The following is a 16825-nucleotide window of genomic DNA, read 5'->3' as shown; positions in this document are numbered from 1 at the left end:
TTTTAATTTAGGCCTTGGTATCATAACACTGGCTTTCACTGAGGGATGGCGCGAGAGGCCAACCACAGAGCACCCACTGCCCATCACCACACACTGTTCTCTATGAGGCCCCATGGAAGGCAGACACAGGCAAGGACACAGGAAAGCTGTCCAGGTGAACAGCACATGAGTTTTAATGGCGTAGAGAGCCCAGGCCCTTGTGGCAAAGGCCATGGCCTCTGAGAGCCTGCGCACCAGCTGAGGCCGCCTCCAGCAAGGACATGGCATCATGTTGTATGTGTTTCACTGCATTAAACCAACCCTAGTTTTCTGCTTTTCTTTTCAAAGCCTACCCATGTTTTCTCTTTGGCTTCTGTTCCCTCAGTTGTTATTTAATTTTGTTGTAATTTATGTGGTTTTATGAACCACATCAAATCCATTGGGGAATCAAGTCATTATGGACCTAAACAGAGCAACAAATCCATACAGAATGGATGCGCGTCTTGCTTCTTATTATGCTATTTCCTCTGTTTTATGGGTGTTCTCCATCCTGTTTAAATTAATTTTGATCTTCTATTGTAAAAATATGAGGGGCTGGGTGGGGGACTGGTGGGCTATAAGCAGATGAGCAAGCAATCGAGAGATTTCTAACATACCCAGTGGTGACAGTTTTCAAAGCCAACAAAATTGCTGCCAGAAAAATAATATGCAGGCAAGGAAAAGAAATCACTTTAAAGTTAATTTTGTTTATAACTTAGAAAGACATTTCTTGTAGGGCTAATATATTCTTAATTCTTAGTCAAACACAACTCTTCCCTGTTAGCTGCCTTTTTTAATATACACCCTTTTTGATATTTTAAATCTAACATTCCGAAGACAGTGATCCTCAGGCTTTTCATATTAGCAGAGAATGGAAGCTGCTAGGTCTCCTTGAACTGAACATTTCAGTTTCATACATAAGCCCAGTGGCTTGCTGTATAAGACTGTCTTAATCAGTGTGATAAAAATTCTGAAGTAAGTTTCTTGGGTTCCCTTAGAAGAGCAGAAATTAGTAGATCCTAATTCTTTGCGAGAATGTGCTAAAGGTACCCCCCCCCCCCCGCCTCTCTTAATAACCCGGTGGCAGCAGAAGCACTTTGCCTTCTTCACACTTTCTGTGGCCTGACAGCCTGCTCTGTGACGTCCAAAAATCAGAGGGAAATTGGAAGAAACAGGATGAAAATTTGTAAAATGTATAGTAACTACAACAGTAATAACACATCTGTATATCTCATGGTTTATAAAGTGCTTTCATAAACATCTTACATAATCTTAATAAAAACTCTAATGACAAAGTTTAAACTCCTTTGCTGGTTTAAAAGGTTGCTATGTGTTGAATTATTCCCCTAAAATTCTTATGTTGAAGTCCTAACCGCCCTAGTCCCTCAGAACGTAACTTTATTTGGAGATAGGGTTTTTACAGAGGTAATTAGTTAAAATGAGGTCCTTAGGCCATCCAGTGTTGCTCAGTGGTTCAGTGTCAACCCATGAACAGGGAGGTTACAATTAGATTCCCAGTCAGGGCACATGCTTGGGGTTGCAGGCTTGATCCCTAGTAGGGGGTGTACAGGAGACAACTGATCGATGATTCTCTCTTATCATTGATGTTTCTCTCTCTCTCTCTCTCTCTCCATTCTTCCCTCTGAAATCAATAAAAACATTTTTTAAAAATGAGGTCCTTAGGGCAGGCCCCAATTTGCTATGACTGGTATCCTTACAAAAAGAGAAAATTTGGAAACAGAAACATACACAAGCTGACCACCATGTAAAGATGAAGGCAAAGATCAGGGTGATGCTTCTATAAGCCTAGGTACACCAAGGGTTGCCAGAAAACCATGGAAATTGGGTGAGAGGCAGGGAGCAGCTTCTCTCTCGGAGTCTTCAGAAGGAACCAGCCCCACGAACAGCTTCATGTTGGACTTCCAGCCTCCAGAAATGTGAGACAATACATTTCTGTTGCTTGAGCGGCTCAGTTTGCGGAACTCTGTTATAGCCGCCCTAACAAACTAATTTGTAACCTTCCCCTCTTTTTTCTCTGGCATCACCTCTCATCCCTCCTTCCAGTGAACTCTACGCTTTAGCCAAATTGGACATCCTAGTCAGGGCTCTGTCTATAAAGAATCTGCTAGCTCTTCTTAAAATGTCAATTCATGCCTTACCCAGTAGGGATAACTACATGTTTAAGAATATTTGGGAAGACATATCACCAATTTACCCTTTCTTTTTAGTTTCATGAGATAGAATCTAGGGAGCCTACACTCACTTCACCATTAAGTTTTTTTCTGCTTGGTTTATAGCAGAAAATTGTAAAACTCAATTGACAGCCTATGTCTTTATTTCCAATGATTTGACATACATTAAACACACACACACACACACACACACACACACACACACACACACACACACACACAAACACCTTGAAGTAGTATAGAGTGGCCAGAGGGTTAGGTACTCCAGCTCATGGGTGAAGGTGGTATATGGCATGAAGCTCCTACAAATGGTCCTTTGCCTGAGGTGCTGTGACACTCCTTCCATCTAGAGGTAAGCTCTCTGTCCCCTTCTTGAGTCTGAATGGGTGTTGTGACCATCTGATCATCAGAATACAGAATGGTAATTTCCAGGCCTTAAGAAACTGAGAGCTTCCTCTTCCTGCCTAATACTTTCTTCCCACACCCTGATGGATTGACTTTGACACCGCACTTCAGGGACCACTGTTCTGAAAGAAGAGGCAAAACTAGGAATAAAACAATTCTTTTCATGAATACAGAGTTTAGCTTGTGGCTGATGAATTGTATTTATAACCTCTCAGAACACTGCAGATGGCAGTGACCCTAAAGGCCTTCTAGTGTATCACTCCTCTGAGTTTAAATCTCTCCTTTGGTTGAAGAAAACAGGCGGGAGAAGAAAGTAAGATGCTATCCTTCTGCTAAGATGAATGACAACCTCTACCCTAAATTGGAATAACAGAATCATGAGTTTTGGAGTCAGGCACATGGAAGTTTAGAATTAGTTACTTAATCTCTCAGAAATTCAGATTCCTTTCTGAACTAGAGATAAAAATATCTTATCTTCAGGTGGTTATGAGTAGTAAATGGATAATAAACATAAAGCGCCCAATGGCCTCAGGCATATGAGTATTCAATAAAGACCCCCTATCATCATCCAGGTTCCTCCACCTAAATCTCTCAGGCCTGATAATACCCTTATGCCTACTCAGGCCCTGCATGGGGAAGGGTGATATGGCTGGACTATTCCAGACATACATGACAACATGGGCAATATTTGCATTAAAACATACATTTACAAAGTGCTAAGTCATTGTACTTGAAGTACTCGGCTCCTCCAAAGAAGGGCTCCTGTGTGAGGCCTTAATGGGCACAGCTGTTTTATAATCCTGTGGGCATTTGGCTGAAGGCCGGGTCTCGGGAGCCCCTCTGCCCTCCAGGACATAGGGGGACACATGAGACTAACATGGCAGGGAGCCTCTGAGGAAGGTGATGTGGCTGCTATTATCTCCATCGTACGAATAGGGAAACTGAAGGATACAGAGGTGAAATGACGTAGACAAGGTCACATAGAGAATAAGAGCTAGCACTCTTCCTGAACACACCACTGTGTCTTGGGAACCTAAGCTAAAATCTTTGCACAGCATGGAACAAGGTGCAATTAATTTCATATTTCAGACTTCCTTTGGAGAATATCCAGATAAGGTAAGAACCAGGGGTAAAGCTGAGACTTCCAAGAGGCCTAGGGAGGAGCAAGGGGAGGAATCTGCTTCTTCAGTAAGTAGAGGCAGGAGGGAGAGATCAGCAGAGAGTGAGATGTAAGAGGAAGGTCACTTCCTGAGTGACCCTCCCTATAGCCCCCAAATAGTCAATAAAGGCTACTAAGATCAGGAAATGTTATCAGTGTTTTTGTTGTTGTTGTTTGTTTGTGTGTTTTTTGTTGTTGTTTTTTTATCAAAACTGATTGGGAAGGCTGGCCGGTGTGGCTCAGTGGTTGAGTATTGACCCATGAACCTAGAAGTCACTGGTTTGATTCCCAGTCAGGGCACATACCTGGATTTCGGGCTCGATCCCTAGCAGGGAACTTGCAGGAGGCAGCCAATCTATGTTGATGTTTCTCTCTCATTGATGTTTCTATCTCTTTCTCACTCTCCCTTCCTTTCTCTCTAAAAATATAACAATAAAAACATATTTAAAAAAACCTGATTGGGGGAGAGCTGTGTTTGGTCTCCAGGCTGGGCCAGGTGAGCACCAAGGCCAAGGGTCCCTTGAGGAAGGAAGACCTGGAGCTTTTCAGCCCTCCCACAAAGGACTTTGGGTGTTAGAAGGTGGGAAACTGAGTCAGGCCAAGTATAAACAGCTCTTCATAGAGTAGAAGGCCCCTCCCCCGACCATGTAACTCCATGATACAAGTGGTAATGTCAAGCGATATTCAAGTGCCCTTTGACAATCAGATAGAAGACTATGTCCTTCTATATTTATCATCAAAAGAAACTTTGCACCATGTACATTAAAATCAGCATATATTTTTCCAAGGCATTTTCAGAACTTCTAGTAATCTCAGGTTCCCAGGTTAAAGTAATTCATTATGCAATCATTTTATTTAAACATATGTCAGATTTATTCTACATTAGACAAATCATATATTCCATTTACAGGAAATCTGAAATTTTGTTCTGAAGTTTGACAGAAGGAAACCCAAAGCATGTATTATATATTACATGACTCACAGTTGTTAACAAAAATCAAATACTCCCTAAAATAGATAACTACGATTTTGTCAACTAAATGAAAACATGAACAGCAGCTTTTTCTGCTTTTGTAAGCAAACGTCTAAGAAAAAAATGTGTCCTCCAGTGAAAACTTGAGCTCTGCTTTGTCCCTTCCCTTATCATCAGAAGGAGGTAGACAGCAGAACCAGCTGAGGCAGCTTCCTTATACTCTACTTATCCACAAATCAAGTTACTGTAGGAAAGATTTTTACCCCCAAGCCTTCATTTCACATGTGTTATGTGCTTTATTGAAGTGCTTTCTGGTCAGTGCTAATGGCCATCAGTGAGAAACAAGCACCTCAGAAGGACTGGACAATCGATAAGCATTCACTTAAAAGAGCAACCTCCCAAACAGGAGAAAGAAATGATGTATTTCTCTCTGCACTTTGGTCTGTAAATGAATGACTTAAAAGCCAGTTGGGAAGCAAAGTTTAAGCAACTCTAAAAATTCTGTGATCTTACATTGTTTAAGGATGATTCTTTTTAAATGAAGACTATCTGGAAGCCCAATAATTTCCTCTTAATAAGCATTTTCTTACTTTTAAAAGCAAGGGTTTAATAATAACAGCCAAAATGCCTTTGATGACTGACTACTAAAATGAATTTCACCTTATTTGAATTATGGGAAGAAAAGGTCAAAATGAAATAATCTCCTTTGCTTTTAAGTGCTTTTACTGACAGAAGCCTAAATTACCTCTGTTGGCTTCAAGCCCAGAGCTCAGACAGGCGCGTGCATCATAATCTGTCCATGGCCAGCCTATGTCACAGGTCAGAGGGAGGCAGCAGCAGCCCCAGCAGCCGGGAGGGCAAGAACCCAGGTCCAAACAATAGGTGCTTCCATGCTAGACACTTTTATGCAAAACTGTGCATGGTTAGGAACTATCAGCATGTTTCAGGCAGTGGATTGCTGGCCAAGGCACTGTTTCCCTTGCCAGCAATATGCTCAGTAGAAGGGCCTTTAATAGTGCTAAACTCTCACGGAATGACTGAATGTTCTCCTGGAAGCAAACTGTCCAGGAAGAAACAGTACCACAACTGGAAGAACAGGGGGGATAACTGAAGGGAGGCGTAAACCGGATGTGGCTACTGGCTCACATAGACATCTAGCTCTTAGCCAGGGAGGCATTGGCGCCATGGAATAATCAAGGGGGCAAAGCACCAAACAGATATTGGATACATGCTATCTGGGATGGCACAGAAACTCCAGGTAATGCCAGTCCCTGATTGGGACACCTTGTGAGCTGCTTTTCCATCAGTGACAGTGGGTTCCCTGGGCCAGAGTAGCTTACTTTGAAGTCCTCCTTGTGGCTACAGGATCAAGTGAAGGGATAAAAAAATATATTACAAAGCTACAATAATCAAAACAGTATATGACACTGGCATATAAACAGACACATAAACCAATGAAACAGAATTGAGAGTCCAGAAATAAACCCACACCTGTATGGGCAACTAATATTTGAAGACAGAGCCCAAATATCCAATGGGGAAAGGACAGTCTCTTTAATATATGTTTCTCGGAAACCTGGATATTCACATGCAAAAGAATGCAATTGGAATCCTATCTTACATCATTCACAAAAACTATCTCAAAATGGATTAAAGACTTAAATGTAAGACCTGAAACCAAAGTAAACAATAGCACTAACTAAAAAAAATATATGCACACCCATGTTCATTGCAACATTATTTACAATAGCCAAGACATGGAAGCAACCTAAGTGCCCATGGATGAACCTTGAGGGCATTATGTTAAGTGAAATGAGTCATACAAAGGAAGACAAAAACTGTATGATCTCATTTATATGGGGAAGAAGAGAGTAGAGTGGTTGTGGTTAGAGTCTGAAAGTGGGGGAAATGAGGAGATGTTGGTCCAAGAGCACAAACTTCCAGTAATAAAATGAATAAGTTCTGAGAATAAAATATACAGCATGGTGACTATAGTTAACAATACTGTTATACACTTGAAATTTGATAAGTAAATCTTTAATGTTCTCACCACACTCAAAAAATGGTAATTATAAGATATGATGGAGATGTTAACTAACACTATTATGGTAATAATTTCACAATATATACATGTATTAAATCATCACATTGTATACCTTAAACTTGCATAATGTTATATATTAATTATATCTCAAAAAAGCTGGAAAAAGACTCAAACGTAAAAATAACTGACCATGTATTATTAATTGTTGAGGCTGGATGATATGTACACAGACTTATTATAATATTCTCTTTATTTTTGTATATTTTTGAAATTTTTCATGATACAACTTTTTTTTTAAAGTAGCATTCAAAGATTCAAATATTATTATGACCAGAAGTCATACTATTATTAGCTTAAGGATGTCTACATCAATAAACCAAGTTAACAGGAGGGCTCTTGAAAGCACGCTATGCATAAAGAGATTTACAGATCTCACAAACAGTCCCTTCTCGCTCATGTTACTTTGTAGTACAGTAAGAAAACATCATTTATTCTTCAAAAATGAGCTATTTTCATCTACATAAAATTTCTGCATGGCATTACCTACAAATATCACCAACATGATCACTTATTGACAACCTAATGTTAAAGAAATATATGCTTCAATACCTAGAACTGAAGTTGACTACCTCTCAGTAATGAAACTCAGGGTTTGTGCAGTTATGAATTTTTTAAATGGCAAGTGCTTTCTAGGAAATTTTAAAAATTCTATTTTACCAGTCAGATTATCCTATCTAATAAAAGGGCACTATGCAAATTAACCATCACTCTATCACAAAGATGGTGGTGCCCATAACCACAAGATGGTGGCGCCCAGTCCTGTCAGCCTGGCTGGAGTCCCCCAGTCCTGATGGGGGGCAGCCGCTGAGATTGGGCAGCGTGAGCAGCCTAGCAGAATGTTTGCTTTATTGCCGTGGCAATGAGGCAAGCATTCCATGCCTGGCCCTGGAGGGAGGGCCTCCTGGCCAGGCCAGGCATGAATGGGAGGAGCAGTCTTGCAGGGCACCTGGCAGGCCTCACAGCCCTTGGCAGGTCAAGGATGGGATGAATCATGGAGCCCCAAGTGCAGCCTCCGGTGCTGCCAGATGATCGCCTTGCCAGTGCATTCTGAGAGTGGGGTCTATGGCACAGCCCTCCTCTGAGTCTCAAGATGTTAAAGAGGCTGGAGGTCCAGGTGATGCAGTTCAGAAACCACACACACAGGGGAAAGCCCATATTGCCCGCTGCCTCACAGGTACCTTTTGGGGAGGACCCTACCTTTCACGGCCGCCGGCTTCTCTTCCCACCTGGGAGGGTCACATGCTCACCTGCCAGGAGTGGGAGCTCTCGGGAGCATGGGTAGGGAACAGCTGGTTTGCCCTGAAGGGTGTCCTGGATTAGGGTGGGGGTCCCACTGGGGTGCCTGAGGGCCGTTTTCAGGCTGGCCACACCCCCCCTCAGGGTGTGGGTCCCCACTGGAGTGCCTGGCCAGTCTGGGTGAGGGGCTGATGGCCCCCAGCCACCCAAGCTCCCAGTGAAGGCTGGCTGGAAGCAGGTATCTGGGATTTATTTATCTTCTATAATTGAAACTTTGTTGCTTTGAGCAGAGACCACAGCTGGCCAGGGCAGGCGGGAAGCTTGGCTTCCTCCACCGCCGGGGCAACCAAGCCTCCTGCTTGCTCCCACTCCGTGGCTGCCAGCCGCCATCTTGGTTGGGTTAATTTGCATATAGTCACTCTGATTGGCTGGTGGGCATGGCTTAGGGTGTAGCGGAGGTGCAGTCAATTTGCATGTTTCTCTTTTATTAGATTAGATAACACACACATCCTACCTTTTCCCACATATGCAGCTCAGACACCTGCAGGGAATGAACAGGCGTTATTCCATAGGTTCCAAGTAGTTGGCATTTCCTACTGAATGGAGTTGAGGGTGGAATTTATGATGTAACTAAAGCAACTGCATGCAATGACAGTGGATGTTCTGTCTGGTGGTCTGGCTGTCTTGGCAGCACCCAGCCACGGAGGGAGGGCCTCCTGGCCATGGAGGGCCTCTGGCCAGGGAGGGCAGTTGGGGGCCATGAGGCCAGCCAGGGAGGGCAGTTGTAGGGCATGAGGCCAGCCAGGGAGGGAAGTTGGGAGCCATGAGGCCAGCAGGGGAGGGCTATTGAGGGTCATGAGGCCAGCAGGAGAGGGGATTTAGGGGCGATCAGGCCAGTGGGGGGGCATTTGGGGGCAAGCAGGCTGGCAGGCAGAGTGGTTAGGAGCCAGTGGTCTCTGATTGCGAGAGGGATGTCCGACTGCCAGTTTATGCCTGATCCCACAGGGACATCCCCCAGCAGTTGGACACCCCTCAAGGGATCCCAGATTGGAGAGGGTGCAGGCCAGGCTGAGGGACACACGCCCTCTGTGCACAAATTTCATGCACCAGACCACTAATATTTTGATAACATTTATTGAGTTATTAGAGGCTCGGTGCATAAAATTCGTGCATGGGTTGGGTCCTTAGGCCTGGCCAGTGATCAGGGCTCATCTGTGGGGCAACTGGTGGGGCAATCAGGGGTCCCCCACTGGCACCCACCTTGGTTGGCCTGGCACCGCCCGCTTGTCAGCCTGTTCCTTTCCGTGGCTGCCAGTCACTTTCCTCTGTGGTGGTGGGGCTATGGAGGGGGGGGGGCAGTTAACTCCATCCGCAGAGGGAGGCGACCGGCAGTGACAGCAGGGGTAGGGGGTGGTGAGGGGGCAGCGCCAGGCCAGCCAAGGCGGGTGCCAGCAGGGTCCCCCCAATCACCCTGCTGGTCACCTTACAGATCGGCTGCAGAGGCAACCGGTGAGGCGGTCAGGGGGTGGGACTTGCCCACTTGCCGGCTGGCCCCACCCCCTTCCACCACTGCCAGTTGCCTCACTCTGCAGGGTGACCAGCAGGGCAATCAATGGGGGGAGGGCCGCTAGCAACCGCCTTGACTGACCTGGGGCCTGCGGGCAGGTCCTGCGTTGAGCATCTGCCCCGTTGGTCAGTGCATGTCATAGTGACTGGTCGTTCTGCTGTTCAGTCGATGTGCATATTAGGTTTTTATTGTAAGGATTAGGATGGGCTAGGAACCTTACTAAGGGCTTTGTCCATTTTACCTCATTGAATCCTCACCAAGACCCTGTGATGTAGAGACCATACTTTTTTAACCAGAAGAGGAAAACAAAGTTCCATTTTATTTTTTGACTGAGAGTTAATTAAAAAGCAAATTCTAATTTTGCCTTCAATATTGTGTTACAAGTGATTTAAATAGTAATTATGCACAACATAGTTCTCTAAAATTGAAAAAGAAAATGACAGATTTTTAAAAAATATGTACTCTTCGCCTAGAAAAGTACTGATTCATTTAAAATATGTGTTTATATATAACAACTTCCAAATGCTCATACAACAGCTTGGTAATGATGCTAAGGAATTTTTTTCTTTTTAATGTGGACACTATAGTCACCCCAGTTGTAGAGGTGAAAAAATTGAGTCTTAGAAAGTTTAAATAAACTCTCCCAGTGTCTTTCAGCTGTAGAGAGGCTCAACTGAGATAGGAACACAAAATTGTCTGATTCAGAGCCTGCCTTCAAAGGAGGTTCTGAATGATATGCTTACAGAGAAGGGAGAAGCTAAGAAATGGTAGTTTTCTGCTGCAGGTGATTAGTGTTCTGTAAAATCCCAGGTAACCCACACAGAGATCAACATCAAAAGTTGAATCACCAAAGATTAAAAACATAGTTCATCAACACTGGTAAAAATCACAAGCCTCTAATCTTGATGACTTAACTAGGTCCAGTGCATAACAAAATAAAACAAACAAGCAAACAAACAAAAATACACACCCAAAGACCCTCAATAAAACAGAAGTCATTCGTTTTCTCTTATAAATTTACTTGGCAACCAGAGGAAGGAAAATAGAGAAGAGAGTTTCTTCATTTGGTCTCAGGAAGAGTATTAGTAGAATTAGAGACATGTAAAAGGAACTTCCCATTTATTGGTCATTGAGAGTTCATTTACCCCCTCACACTGTGAAGAACTTTATAAAAAATAGCCTCTTGTGACCTGCAGCTCATCTCTTTCATGTCACTTGGTTCTATGGCCATTTGAAGCCTTAAGTAAAAGGACCCTGAGAATTGTAATAACAAGTTACTGGGCTTTCTCTAAAATGTGCCTCTGGCTGTTCAGTTATCAAGGAGCATAATTTGGGTGTCTTGTGTTTTGTCCTTGGTGGTTTCTCCTTGTCCCTGTCCTGACCTGACCCAACGGCGCTGGCTCACAAGAGCTGAGCATCATAATTAGCCATGTAAATGCAGGCTGTCCCCAAGCCATGCACACATAATCACTCTCCACAATTTATATCAAGATCCCATTGGAAAGCAAATCATTTGTCACCTGACCTTTCATTAATTAACTGGAATATCCACGTGGGGGACAATGCAAGTAGAAACAAAGGATGATGTCACAGTGGATGCTTTACAAAAGAACTATCGGACCCCTATAAAGCCTTTGTTGGAAAATTTAGGACTAAACACTTCATATATTAGGGAAACAACACTGGATAGGGACTTTAAAACCTGAGTTTAGCTACATCTTGCTCTACCCCCAGAATCTGAGACCTTGGCCAAGGTGCCTCCTCCAACAGGAACTCAGTGGACACTTGGGTGAGCTGAGGCCTGCAAATTCATGAGGAATTCCAGCACAGATAGCCCATTGGGCTGTCTACCAATGGCAAGGAAAGGGATTTAATTTTCCTCAAATGGCCAATTATGTTTCAAAGAGGATTTATTTACCAATGGCAAATGCCAAATAGAAGATAAAAGACTTTCCATAAACTTCTATCTTGAAGAAAATACTCCAAAACAATTACAGTGGATTAACATTTTAAAGATTGTTTCATCAATCAGTTTTGAAAAGCAGTATCAGTCAAAGAAGGCTATTTCTGCTTCAGAAATATAATATGTATATGACACATTGCATTTGGAACTTGGGCGGTATGATGAATGAGTTTGGCTAGGTTTGTTTTCTCACGACTCCTTGAAATATTGCATTCTCTCACCTGCAGCCTCTGAATATGCTGGTCTTTCTGTCCCAGAACTTCACCTTCAACCCTTTCCTTTGATTTACTCAACTGCTTGGCATGTCTTCTAGGATCCTTCCTTGACTCTCAAGAAGGGTTACGTGCCTTCCTGCAAGCTCTTAAAGACATTTGTTTCCCGTTATCTTTACCTGGATGGCCCAAAATTGTGTGGCCCTGCCTGCTTCTCCTGACCTTCCTATGATACAGGAAGTTTCTTTACTATTATATCCCCAGTACCCAGCTGGTACCAGGCATAGCATCAGGGGTAACCAGTAGTTATGGAAAGCTAAGTAACATAAATCTCTTAGAATCTCATATACTCTCATTCTGTTGTCAAACAAGAGGATTTTTAAACTCTGTATTTAAATTACCCCAGAGAATCAATGTGATTTGTGAACATTTGAAAATAAGAAGTTTATAGAGATAAGGAAATAGTTTTTGTCATAATATTTTAAAAACATATTGAACTTCCCCTTTTACTATCTTTTATGTGATTGCTTATAATCCAAAAAAAAATTCACAAATCTACTCTAAATTAAAAAAAAATGTTACTAGAAAGAAAAATACCATGTTATTTAACATTTTTAAATGTCTATAAAGCAGAAAACATTGTTTTCCTCTCTCAGTGTCATACTCAACCTCATCTATTAAGGACCCGTGAGGAGCACACAAATGTAGCTGTCATGACCACTAAAGGTTAAGCTTTGAAGACTGGAAAATATTCTTTCTCTATAGAAATTTAGACTTCTGAACATAAGCAGAAAGTGCCTTCCATGTGATCAGGTACAGTAACATTTAAGTCACTATCTGGTTCGCTATGCCTGCTGATCTGAGCACCTCATTCAGCCTTTGGTTTACTCTGATTGCAGAATTTTCAATCCCCCATTAGGAAACAAGGACATGAAACCTCTGCCAGCTGCCCAACTTGGGAGCTCACGTCCCAATCTCCTTTTTGCTGCATGTAATGAGGTTAGAGCTACAATAGTTATTTATCAGTATGGTGACTACTATTCCTTTGGTTACTTCCGAATATATTGTTAAGCTTTTGGAGAGATAGAAATGATATTGGATGGTTACCGTAATAGTAGAAAAACAATATGAGTGAACAATACATCTAAATTGTTAGAATTTCTAGTGACAGAACCCTCGAGAGCAGGGTTTAATATACATGTTTGTATGCACATTTACATGTGTCTTTCTTTGAGCCATTAAAACTGAGTTGTTTGGCCACACTGAAGTAATCCCAGTTCCCACTCATTCTTCCCACTTTTCACCCTACCTGGAATATCCCCATCTTCCCATCACCTCTAATTCTTGCTCCTTATCCATTTTATCCAAATCCTCCCTAACCTCAAGGTCAAGGTCAAGCATTGCTTCCCCCTTCCCATAGCCTTTCAGCTAGTTGGAATTTCTTCCACTTCTGGAGTCCTATAAGAACTTTATCTGTACTTCTGTTTGCTCTTTTATTTATTCATTCAATTAACATTTACAGAAGGTCTATTTCCCCAGACAGTTCTCACTACTGACTTAGTAGTTTTATGAGGACCCATGTTTTAATCTCCTTTACTAGAAGGAAAACTCCTTTGGAGCAAGTTTCATGTCTGATTAATTTTGTGTCCCACTAGACATTTTTTGGTGTGAACATTGTTAGTTGCCTACACAGCATCAGTTTCCTCCTATTTCTTTTTTTCCAACAGAATTCCAAGGTTGCCTAGGTATTCCCTCACCTGTGTTGACATCAAGAAATGCCTCAGATTGTTGCATGTCCTCTTCCTTCCTTTCCACTCCTTCCCTCCCAAACTCCTCCCTCCCTCCCCACTTTCCTTCCGCTTTCATTGCTTTCTTCCTTCAAGTTATTCAGTAAACATTTACTGAGTCAGGTATTTTCCTGGATGCTAAAGATAGGAAATGCTGTAAAGAGAAATAGTCTTATTCTTGATGAATCTTAGGTTGAGATTTTTAATAACTTGTCCAAGATCCCAAAACATAACTAAGCTCACATCCTCATGAGGAGATTGAAGCCTTGAGGTTAAATCACATGTCCAACTTCAGAAAGCAAGTGGCAGAGAGGAGCTAAAAGTCAGGCGCACACACACACACACACACACACACACACACACACTCACAAACACTTGGTGATGCCTGTGCTGACCTCTTCAAAGAATAAGCATCTGAAAGCTGGATCAGCTGAGTGACAGTCACGGGACCGTGACCCGCTCCGTTTGGCTTCTTGGAGGAGAGGACAGGGAGAAGGAGCGAGAGACTCTGCAAGCCTGGAAGGAGCACGTGGAGCAGGCGCTGGACCGCGTGGTGGCTTTCTGGATGGAGCACTCCCACGACCAGGAACATGGGGGCTTCTTCACCTGCCTCGGCCGCAACGGGAAGGTGTATGACGACCTCAAGTATGTCTGGCTGCAGGGGAGGCGGGTGTGGATGTACTGTCGCTTGTAGCGCAGATTTGAGCGCTTCCGCCGCCCTGAACTTCTGGATTCAGCTAAAGCAGGTGGCGAATTGTTGCTGCGCTACGCCCGAGTGACACCTCCTGGGAAGAAGTGTGCCTTGGTCCTGACGCGGGATGGCCGCCCGGTCAAGGTGCAGCGAACCATCTTTAGCGAGTGTTTCTACATCATGGCCACGGATGAGCTGTGGAGGGTGACAGGGGAAGCACTTTACCAGAGCGAAGCTGTGGAGATGATGGATCAGATCGTCCACTGGGTGCGGAAAGACCCATCGGGACTGGGCCAGCCCTGGCTCCCAGGGGCCCCAGCCTCAGAGTCCATGGCGGTCCCCATGATGCTGTTCAACCTGGTGGAGCAGCTCAGGGAGGCAGACAAGGAGATGGCGAGCAAGTACGCGGAGCTGGATGATTGGTGCGCCCAGAGGATTCTGCAGCATGTCCAGAGGGATGGGCAGGCTGTGCTGGAGAATGTGTCAGAGGATGGCAAGGAACTCACCAGTTGCCTGGGGAGACACCAGGATGCAGACCACGCACTAGAAGCTGGTTGGTTCCTGCTCGGTCACGCCATCCGGAAAGGTGACCCTGAACTTCGAGCCCACATTATTGACAAGTTCCTATTGTTACCTTTCCGCTCTGGATGGGATCCTGACCACGGAGGCCTCTTGTACTTCCAGGAGGTGGATGGCCTCTGCCCTACCCAGCTGGAGTGGGCCATAAAGCTCTGGTGGCCGCACAGTGAAGCCATGATTGCCTTACTTATGGGCTACAGCGACAGTGGGGACCCTCCTTACTGCACTTCTTCTACCAGGTGGCTGAGTACACCTTCCGCCAGTTTCGCGATCCTGAGCATGGGGAATGGTTTGGCTACCTAAACAGAGATGGGACGGTTGCCCTCACCTTCAAGGGAGGTCCTTTCAAAGGCTGCTTCCACGTGCCGGTGCCTAGCCATGTGCGAAGAGATGCTGGACGCTCTGCTGAGCCGCTGAGCCGCTGTCCCTGTCCACGCCCCGATCCCTGCCCAGAGCGCCGGGTCCCCACCTGCCGACCCCGCCCGCGGAACCGCAAAATAAAGCTGAGCCTGTTCCTCTGAAAAAAAAAAAAAAGAATAAGCCTCCGTGGTCATTTAAGAGCCACTGGAAGCACCGGCTGTTGGCAGCAGCGCGTCTGCTGAGCCAGGAAGAGGGCTCACAGAGCGTCTGGGAGCCACCTGGAGAGCAGGGTTTAATATACAGGTTTGTATGCACATTTACATGTGTCAATACTTTTTTGGTTTAAATTGGAGCTGAAAAAGGGATTGGCATTTCAAGACAGTCCCTGCCCTCAAAGAACCCCCAGTCTAGTGGGGGAGACCAATGTTTTTAATTACAAAATCCTTTGGTATATGTAGTTTCAGGGCACATATGGGAGTGGGCTCTGGAACAGCTTCACAGAGCAGGCCACTGTAGGTGAGTCCTGAAGGGCGAGAAAGACCAATAAATAGGGAATAGGGAATATTCTAGGCAAAGCGCCCAGGGCTTTGTGTCACCTTTGGGAAGCGTGGGTGGAGCTGGAGAACAGGCCACCTGGAGCGCAGTTATACTGGAGAGGGCCAGGTGAGCTCAGAGCAGTGTTCAGGCCACAAGGGACCTTTCATATCAGACTAAGCAGTTACTATTATCCTACAGATAATAAGAAGCCTCACTGGATTTCAAGCAGGGGGTAAGTAGATTTTCATTTTAGAAACATCACCCTGATGGCAGTTGAAAGAACAGACTGAAAGGGGGCCAGCCCAGAGACAATAAGATTTGTTAGAAAGTTTTTTTTTTGTTTTCAAAAGTTCACGCAAGAAATAATGTAGTGGGATATACAAAAATAAAAAGGATTGTGATTTAAGAGGTTGGGTTTTTAAAACTTGGTCACATAAGTAAGGATCACAACTTTATCTTTCCTATTTGATATGTTTTTATTTTTTACTATTTCTTTGAAATAAATATTTACTATTCACATGAGTGTGTATTAAGTGATTTTCCGGAGTAAAAACTATGAAACTCCTAGAAAGCACATATGTATAAAAGGTGTATTACAATACTAATATTCAATATACAGTAGAGCTTTTACAGGAGAGGGTGAACATAAAATAACAGTGTTGACAATTATTCAATACCAAGGGCTCATCTTGAACTTGCGGTCAATTTAACTCCCAGTTAAGTATCTATTGGTCACCTGGCCTTGACCGAAAACATTCACACTGAGTGAGCTTTATGTGATAATGTCCTGAATAAAGGCTATTTATAATGACTGACCAGCTCAAAGGGGTTCCTGTCCTGGAGAAGTGGTGGAGATGCCATCCCGAGTGATTCCAGATGAAGAGAAGGAGGGGGGGGGGCGGAGTGGAACTTATATTTTTGCAAAAGGAGGAGAAATAATGATTTTTTTTTTCCTCATAGGCATTCAAACACCAAGCAAATGTGATGTTCTGGCCTACCTCTGCATCTGCAGGCTCTGGAGGTCCAGGGCAGTGTTTCCTGA

General features: G+C 43.9%; 1 pseudogene; it reads left to right on the top strand.

The window, feature by feature from the left end:
* The window catches only part of LOC132235491 (N-acylglucosamine 2-epimerase-like), a 134062-nt pseudogene extending 118662 nt beyond the window's left edge, over window positions 1-15400 (top strand).
* Window positions 15401-16825: the final 1425 nt, after the last annotated feature.

Source organism: Myotis daubentonii, chromosome 1 (genome assembly GCF_963259705.1).
Source record: "Myotis daubentonii chromosome 1, mMyoDau2.1, whole genome shotgun sequence".
NCBI lineage: Eukaryota > Metazoa > Chordata > Mammalia > Chiroptera > Vespertilionidae > Myotis > Myotis daubentonii.
This window is presented reverse-complemented; position numbering and strand designations above follow the sequence as displayed.